The sequence below is a fragment of the Lutjanus erythropterus genome, chromosome 23 (genome assembly GCF_056507025.1).
Source record: "Lutjanus erythropterus isolate fLutEry1 chromosome 23, fLutEry1.hap2, whole genome shotgun sequence".
NCBI lineage: Eukaryota > Metazoa > Chordata > Actinopteri > Lutjaniformes > Lutjanidae > Lutjanus > Lutjanus erythropterus.
The window spans coordinates 21,105,133-21,114,288 of record NC_139339.1 but is presented as its reverse complement, the minus strand read 5'-3'; positions in this window follow the sequence as shown (position 1 = coordinate 21,114,288).

Here is a 9,156-nt window from a genome sequence, read left to right as displayed (position 1 = left end):
TCGTTACAGTTATTGTGTGATGAGTACGGTCTCAACATACAGTTCAGGATTTTTTGGGAGAACCTGAAATCATGGCTCACTGATGCACTGGAACTATATGTACCTTTAATCTATATAAAGAGTATTAGCAATGGAAATGATGAGAGGACTATTTTTTACCAACTGCAGATTAAGAAGAAGGAGTTGATTCTCTCTGATCTGTCTCTTAGTTGCAATCTACATGCTGAAAACGGCAAATTAGTCCCTGGGATGCAATAGTACGAATGTAAACAAGCTAACAGCTGTTACCTCTTCTTTTGCCGTGATGTAATCATTTTAATGATCCACCAAAACAAGTTCCCACTGTCATTGTCACTATTTTGCAGCTGCACTGTTGCTGCACCATGGATTTATCTGCCCAGGATGTTTGTGATTGGTTTAAAGGCCGGGCGATTTTTTCCCTACAGCAGAAGTGTATGCATGGAGACAGATCTTTCTCCAGCTCTGAGCGCGGTGGACAGAGGTCTGGCGATGTGAGACTACACGAGATGGCGGACACAATTGACCTGGATGTTTCTCTGACGGAGGACAGTATGCCTGATCTCTACATGGCTACCATTCATGGGGATTAATCCCAAATTAAACTAATTAACAGGGTTAAACATCAAAGTGTCTTTATTAAATGAAGCATCTACACTTGTGGTGTCTTTTGGGATTGAAAATTCAAGCAAAACTACGGGACCTGGGAAGGCAAGTGAAGTTTCCTTGAGAAAGCAATTTCTTAAAGTGATTTCAGAGCACCTATGCCACTGCAAACCTAAAACTTGCTGGAGAATACAAAGTAGTTATAGAAGAGTGGCTACACGGGGAGTTACATGGTCAAAAGAGTGCGTTAATCAGGAATTTTACTACGGCTTTAATGTGCGTCAGTCAGTGAGAACTGCGAACTATCAGCTTAATGGTGTGGGATTTACAATCAGCTATGACGGGGGCCATTATGACGACGGGTGCTTTTGCAGCTGAGGCTGGACAAGGGTAAAAGGTGGGGAGACACCCGCAATGTGTGATCTGCATGAAAAGCATGCAGAGATATGCAGAGCTCTCTCCTGGTCGCCCTCCCATCCTCTCCCCTCCAAACTCTTAATACACGTGATTCAGTAATGGAGATTAATGCACGCTGGCACAGGAACAAATTTAACACACACACACACACACACAGTGGGGTTGATGGTGAGAAAGGCAGAGAGAGTGAATATAAAACAATAGAGTGTGTGTTGAGGGGTGTCCTGGGCCAGAAGAAACGAGGACAGAGATGAAAGATAGATCGGATTCAGAAACAGCAGAGGGCTGCACTGACCGGTCACCACAAACTTCTAACACTCTTACAACACCTTTAGAAATCTGGGTTGCAAAAGCATTCTTCCTGAAGCGCTGAGGTTCCACTCAGGACCCAGGGCGGGTTCTTGTTAGCACCCTTAGAAAGTGGTGGAAAGGTTCTGGACAGAGTCCTCAAACAGTATTCTGGGTGGAACCCTGTGGGTGGGTTCTAGATGGTTAAAAAGTTTGATCCTATGATAAGGCCCTCAAAATATAAAAGAATTCTTGATAGAACCCCCTGGATGGGTTTGAGATAAAGCACACCTGGTATATAAAAGGGTTCTTGTTAGATCCCTGTTGGCGGGTTCTAGATAAAAGTCTTGTAATATAAAAAGGGTTCTCCATAGAAACCCCTGGGTGGGTTCCTGTTAGCTCCCTTAGACGGTGTAAAGGTTCTGGAAGATCCCCAAATAGTATTCTGGGTGGAGCCTTGTGGGTGAGTTTCAGATGAGACCTTTGGAATATAAAAGGGTTCTCAGTAGAACCCATTTGGTGGGTTCTGGATAAAAGCCTTGTAATATAAAAAGCATTCTCCATAGAAATCCCTAGGTGTGTTCTTGTTAGCACCCTTAGATAGTGAAAAGGTTCTGGAACATCCCCCAAGTAGTTTTCTGGGTGGAGATTCAGATGAGAGGTTTCAATTATAAAAGGGTTCTCGGCAGAACCCCTTTGTGAGTTCTAGATAAGAGCCTTGGAATATAAAACAGTTACAGTAGAATCCCCTGGGTGCCTTTTAGATGAAACCCTTGTACTTTTAAAAGGGGTTCTCCGTAGGAACCCCTGGGTGATTTCTTTTTAGGACCCTTAGAAGGTGAAAATGTTGTCTGGGTGGAACTGTAACACCATAGAAAGGTTCTCTGTAGAGCATGTCATTAGAAGTTCTGGGTGAAACCTCGCACAAATGGTTCTGTGCATAAACTTTAATGAAGGATTCTGGGTAGAAACCTTTTTAAAAGGTTCTGCCAAAAACCAAAAGGGGTTCTCCTAGGAGGACAAGCTGAACAACCCTTTGTGGTTCTAATTAGCACCTTTATTTCTACGTGTGCAAGGAGGTTGTAACATCCAGCTTGCCTGCCTAAATGCTTCTAGGGCATGAACACACACATATGATGGCACACACACACTAACAAACATGAACCTCTTCATTTATGCAGGATGTAACCAGGATGACAGGATGAGCTTACGGTGGCCCAGTGGCACTGACTAGTGTTACTGTTGTGTGCGTCAGGTGAACACATGTCCCCGTTCAGCCCCAGTTTCTCAGTGACAGGCAGCCCGGTGCTATAGAGTTACAGCCTGGCCTCGTTCACACCACTTTACAGCCACAAACACACACAAACTGAGGAGGCTGCCTGAGGGCTGAGGTTACTGTGGCCTATTTACGAGGCAGATTTGGTCACAATTACTGGCAAGAGATACTGATGAGGACACATGCAGGTAGGATGGGGACACATGAATGCGATGGAGGAACCAGTAAAAACGCATTTTGTGGTGGTGTATAATGTAAAATATAAATATAAATGTAATGACGTATGTATTTATTTTAGATTAGATGTTTTCTTGAGATAAACCCAGCTGGACTTGATCAAGACTCAGTCCAGCTGCTCAGGCCAGTTTTTTTTTTTTTTTTTTTGTGCTCTTTGAATAGTCCATTTTCCGGAGTTGGGAAGTTGTTCGTCTGACTTTGGTGTGTTCATGAGTTTTTAAGTCATGTCTGCACCTCTATGAGGGATGTCCACTGTCTATTAATATGTCCAACGTTACTGTGGGTAAATAACTCTTCAAACTAATCTAGGTTACTCTGAGGGGGTTAGCAACTAATGGTCAAAACCCGATACCATAGCCTATTACCAGTCTCATGTGAGCAAAATTTTATATCCAATATGTGAATTAATAAAATGAGAAGATAAAATCAAAATTTTAAAAGCTTCTGAATATGCACCAAAATTAAGATGAACATGGAGAGTCTCAAACAAGCAAAATACAGACTGGTGCAAGTTTAAACCTAAGCTAATATGAGTGTGGAGTTTAGAGGTTATGATAGTACATCTTAATCGTCTCATTCATTCATGGGGTCACTCAGAGCGTGGACAGTCACATCTGTAACTCACACGATCCAGTGGTTTCCTCGCTTCATAATCTGCTTAATAGACATCAACAGATTGCTGCTGTCACTGTGTGCATGTGCTTTAGGGTATTAATAAAAAATGATATGAAGTGTGTTTGTACCAAAACATCTGTGCCATCATCACATAACTAATGAAAGACAACAACTAAATATTTCTAAGTGTCAGGGATCGCCAGGGGACACAAGCAAATATTATATCTTGTCTTCGGCATATGCGCAGCATTTGATTACTAGTTTATGAAAGATTTTTCAAGGAACCTTACTGGGCATCTTAATTGTTGCAAAGTGAAGATTTCCTCAAGGATCTTGGGAGAATTTTAAGAATGACACTTTACCTGGCAGCCTGCCTGAACTTGGGGCGACGGAAACATGTCACATAAACCAAATATTGTATATTAAATAGGGATTCAACCTACTTAATAAAGCATCCATGGCTCCGACGCACTATTCGGACTGCAGTACTCACTTGTGAACACTGGGGTCTTACATAATGCTGCTTTAATGAACATGATATTTCATCTAGAAACATTATGCAAACCAGAAACAACATGCCTCTATTTTATAGAATATGTAGAGGCAATTAAAGATGAATCATAAAACAGACTGAAATAGTATCAGCACAGTTCTGTTGGGAGTTTTTCATCAGGGGCACAATGTACATCAGTTAAGTAATGCCAACGTAAAGGTCATGAAAGGTTGAAGTAATTTTCGTTTCCTTTAGAAATGTTATCAGTGGTAGTTAAAATTCAGTAGATTATTGTAGAAAATCTACAGCAGAGTTACAATAATCCCCATCCCAAAATAACTTAATTTTAAATTACACTTTTTGTTTGCTACTAAATTAACTTTAGTGATGGAATTGTTGTTCTTTAGTTATAAACTAAACTGTGCATCTTCAGAGTAATGGTGTTCGCTATTGCAATAACTGTACGGTGTCCTGTAAGGTATCGTTTTTGAATTTGAGAGTGACAGGACATGGAGATGGAGAAAATAAAAGAAAAATTATGCAATTCATTAGGGGTTGCTTATTCTATCAGCAAGAATCTGTGCTGCTTAAGCAAAAAAAATGTGCATTCTGTCCCTGACCTTTGGCCCGTCCATGGACAAGGAAAAAAAAAAGAATTCACTGACCAATTAAAATCACGTTATGATTATTCTGCCTTAATTTGTATTCATGAAAGCCTCAGAACGACCCTATGAGCTGAATAAATAAGATTAATTTGAGCAGACACTGAAGTGTAGAGGCTGTTTGGTACCCAAAATAACAGAGAATAATTTCCTGTGTAATCTTTCATTCTGCGTGACTGTCTTACAGTCTCACCAGCAGTGAAAACAAGTCCTGTCCTAACATTCGCAGAGTCAGTGTTTTGATACTCGCAGCATGTGTATCTGAGTGTAGTGTCGGTCTGGAGCGTCCTCTCACTCTGCAAACACAGTGTGACAGAGGAGCACAGACTCAGGTGAAGAATCCTCGGTGCAAACACTGTGTTAGAGCGCCCTCTTTTGGACTGAAGACGTGTCACAGTTTAAATCAAATCCTGCCTGTGAAACTGTAGTGTTTTAATTACCTCTTCTTTTCACAGCAAAAAGAATAAACATATTGCGCTTAGAATGAATGTATTTCCACACAATGCGATTTGAAATGTAGTGATTTATTTCATGCTAAAGCTTGAAGATTGATCAATATAAACCCCCAGAAAATAAGTAATAAATACAGCAAAATCAGCCATGATATCATCATACAGAGAAAATAATTTGCACTTATTAAAAAAAAAAAAAAGAAAAAAGGAGGAGCTCAAGTAATAAAAGAGATATGAAATTCAATTTCTCAAACTGTGGAGTGATTCAATACAGATGTTTATCTCAGCACTTGAGTTCAGAGCAGAGTACATCTGTTGAGATAACGGTGAGAAATTAGATTTGATGTGTTCGCAAGTCGGGAACAGATTGGGGAGATACGGCGGATACATTCATTGTTTTTGGTCAGCTATTTATCCACAGAAGTTGAATGAATCTTAAACAGGATTTATCAGAAGTTTGAGCACAAAAAAACAGCAGTGATTATAAATAGAGAGGATGTTTGGGAGTGTCGTCTGTGTTCCATGCAATCCCTGGACAGATAGCAGTGATTCCCCCCTTTAACATCTACAGTAAATCTACACTGAAGTATGATTAGAGCAGGCATTGTAAACCTTTCCATAGAAGGGGGCTTGATTGCATATCTAGAAACTGACACTATTTGTAAAACACAGGATTTTTGCCACAAAGATTTCATGTGTACAATTCAGGAAAAACATTGATTGTTTGCAGTGTCTAGTAATCTCTAACTAGGCCCGTTAAGGTACAAAGTGAGACACATTTTACGCTTCCAACACTCAGTCAAACATTAAAGAGGGCAATGAGAATGTACCTTTACATTAACTAGAATTTCCAATAAATAAATGCTGCAATTTTCTTTATGAATATTCAGAACTTGAACAACATTTGAGCCTGTCTTGGGAAAAGTGCTGAAAACATTGTAACACCGACACATGGCAGCTGAATACACACCCTGACTTCGACATTCTGTACCACCCTGACAGCGTGCTTTGGTTTTTCCTCAGGTTCAGTTCATTCACACACACAGTGAAACACACACCACCAGTACAGACAGATGCTGTGAAACATTCATTCAGTAGTAAGCACACGACATTTGTAGACTCAAACTATGAGAGCAGATGTATGGAAGCCCTGAGAGGCAGGCGAGGAACAAAATATTCTGGTGATCAATTTTTTTCTCTCCTGTGTTTGACAGGGGAAGGTTTTCTTTTTTTTTTTATTCTTTTGCAAAAAACAGGGTAAAAAAAAGCTCTGGCAGGTGTTTTCTTTCTTTTTGTCAGGATGATTTTTTTAAGTGTGTGTTGTTGCAGTACTCACCACAAGAGGCTGAAGTACACCACTATCCTGTGTACACATTGACAATGCATTGACTGCAACATCGCTGTTAGCCCCATTTTGTAGGATGTCTTTTCACACGCATTGACAATGTTACGGCAATTGTTTAAAAAAAAAAATGATCCAAAGGCCAATGCAGCATCTAGATATATATATAAGTTGGGATCATAGACCTTTATATGTCATCGCATGAACTTTCCGTAGACATACTTTTCATAGGCATGTCATAGACATATATAGGTCTATGATTCTGTGCTCTAAATAGGGCTGAAATAATTCAAGTTTTCTTCCAGGTGAGTTTTAATAGAGATGCCCTAAAACAACAAACACACGGCCTGTTTTGGCCGAAGAGAAAAAATTACTTGGAAAAATTATCTTAGCAACTTTTTTCATCTGTTCTTAAGTCATGAACTCATGAGAGAAAACAAGTTAGTTCACACTTAAAAATGGATCACCAGAATTTCTTTTTTTTTCCACTTGCCTCTGAGGGCTTCTGTACAGATAATGTAACAAGAGGCTCTGAAATGTTCATACATCTTCTGAAGGAAAAAACAATCAATGAGCAGCTTAAAAGTCGCCAGGATTAAAAGTCACCATGATATTTACGTAAACTTAAACTGTAACCAATCATGTGCTTGTAGCGTTTTATACCCTGCCTGTGCACCAACATTAGAAGCAGCATTTCAGTGCTTGGTAAACCCCATCGAATCAAAGTTTACCCATCAGTTTGCAGATAGTGTTTAGTCCTAAATTCATTACAGTAAAACAAGTCAGATCCACACAACTAATGCAGGAGAACTGTTGTTTCCACTAAACCATTTACTGTACAGCTCCAAATCAAATCAGTGTAAACATAAAGCTGGTCTAATAACAAATTTTAGGAGCTTCGTCTTGCTCTGGACTTACAGCCTTAAAGAGAAAGAAAGAAGCCAACCCTCTGAGGAAAAAAATCTAGCTGGGAGAAGGGAGGAAGAAGGAATAAAACGAACACTAGAGCCGTGTGAGTGAGAGAACACGAAAGAGAGCAAGGAAAAGACCGAGACCAGAAAAAGAAATTAAGCGGAGAAAGATGGCAATAGTACCAGAGAGAGGGACAGCCATCCAGGCCCCGCAAGGCCCGTCTTCCCTCTTCAAAGGACCAGAGAGGGGCCCTGTCTCCCTGCCTCCTTCATCCTCTATCGATCCCTCCATCCCCCCGCGGACGACTTCTCATCTGGTGAGGAACGATAGGGCCCAGCGACTAACACACACCCACTGAGGGTATAATTCAATGGGCAGCATCTGGGTGTCTGTCTACGTCCTGCTGCGCGGTTCGTCTCTTGGTGAACACACATATACGCACACTCGAAAAAGCTCATTAAAAAAGACCAACCAAGCAGAGGAGACGGGGGACAATTATCAGAATCAGTCAAGTCAGAACCAGTCTCCGAAAAATCGAATGAGAAACACGCACAAATGTGAGTTCCTTAAACGAAAAGTAGGTTTACACGATGTGCAACAGGCTGTGCTGGGCCCACGGTGAAGTACCTCGACTTGGTCTTAACTATGGCAGATAAATAGCAGAAGTCCTGACTCTGCAGCTATTCTGTACCGGTCTTTTTGTTCAAGCCAGACCTTTTTTACTTGATCAATACACTCCTGCTGATTTGATTCATCGTATCTCCATACACTGCTTTATATTTACTATCTAAATCCCTTATAAAGGGCCTACCATCACGCTCCAATCACCAAGGACCAAAATGTCTGCTCAGGTAGGAAAAACACAACTCAAGGATTTCTCAAATCTTGTAACAACTTACATCTGTACAGTAAGAAAACCATTGTATTATTTTATAATAAACCATTTTAATCGATTAAGCATCCTCATCCTTTTCAGTCTTCTGGTATTTAAGGCCTGGTCACACCAAAAAGTGGCACAGTGCAATTCAACTATGCCTGTATACAAAATATGTAGCTGTAGAAGTTTAGTGATGCAGTCATGAGGCTGCAACTCACTTTTTTTTCCATTACTGACTAATCGTTTTGTCTCCAAAGCTGTGAAAAATGGACAGAGCCCAAAGTGACGTCTTTTAATGGCTTGTTTTTTATCCAACCAGCAGACTAAAAACCAAATATCGAGTAACCAATTAGTTGACTAATTGGTAGCTCTGGAAGTGATTATTCCCAAGGCGAAGCAGGTGATGAACGACTGTAGCAGCTGAGCTGACCGCCGAAATGCTAGCTAACCACGACATGCTAGCGGTAGTCAGTCACAATTGACCCTTTCCTAAGTCCCGCCCCCTGTTGCTCTGTGCTCCAATAAGAGTTGAGGACGCTTGGTACTCAGCAGAAACTCAGTACAAATAATATGTAAGTACAGGAAGTAGGAAAGGAGTAAGCTGACTAACTTCATGGGTTTGAAAGAAAACAAATATTAAAGATGGTTTAAAGATGTTGCAGGGGGACCTGTAAAAGTGACGCATATATAGTCACATTTTAAGTTAGCTAATGTAAGCAAATTGCTAGCTAACTATTAAAGTAGCTAGTATTTTAAAAATGTTAGCTATAAGATGCAACTGGCTGGACAACGATTGATGCAGATTAGCCAGCTAGTTAGAACTGTTATTGGAGCACAAAGCAAAAAAGTGGCGAGACTTAGGAAGGGTCGATAGCTCTCAGTGCTTTTTCTCATTTTCTTCGCACTGGGCCGTTTATCCCCACCGGAATTTTCTTCTAAAGATTGTTCATTAATTCATTCA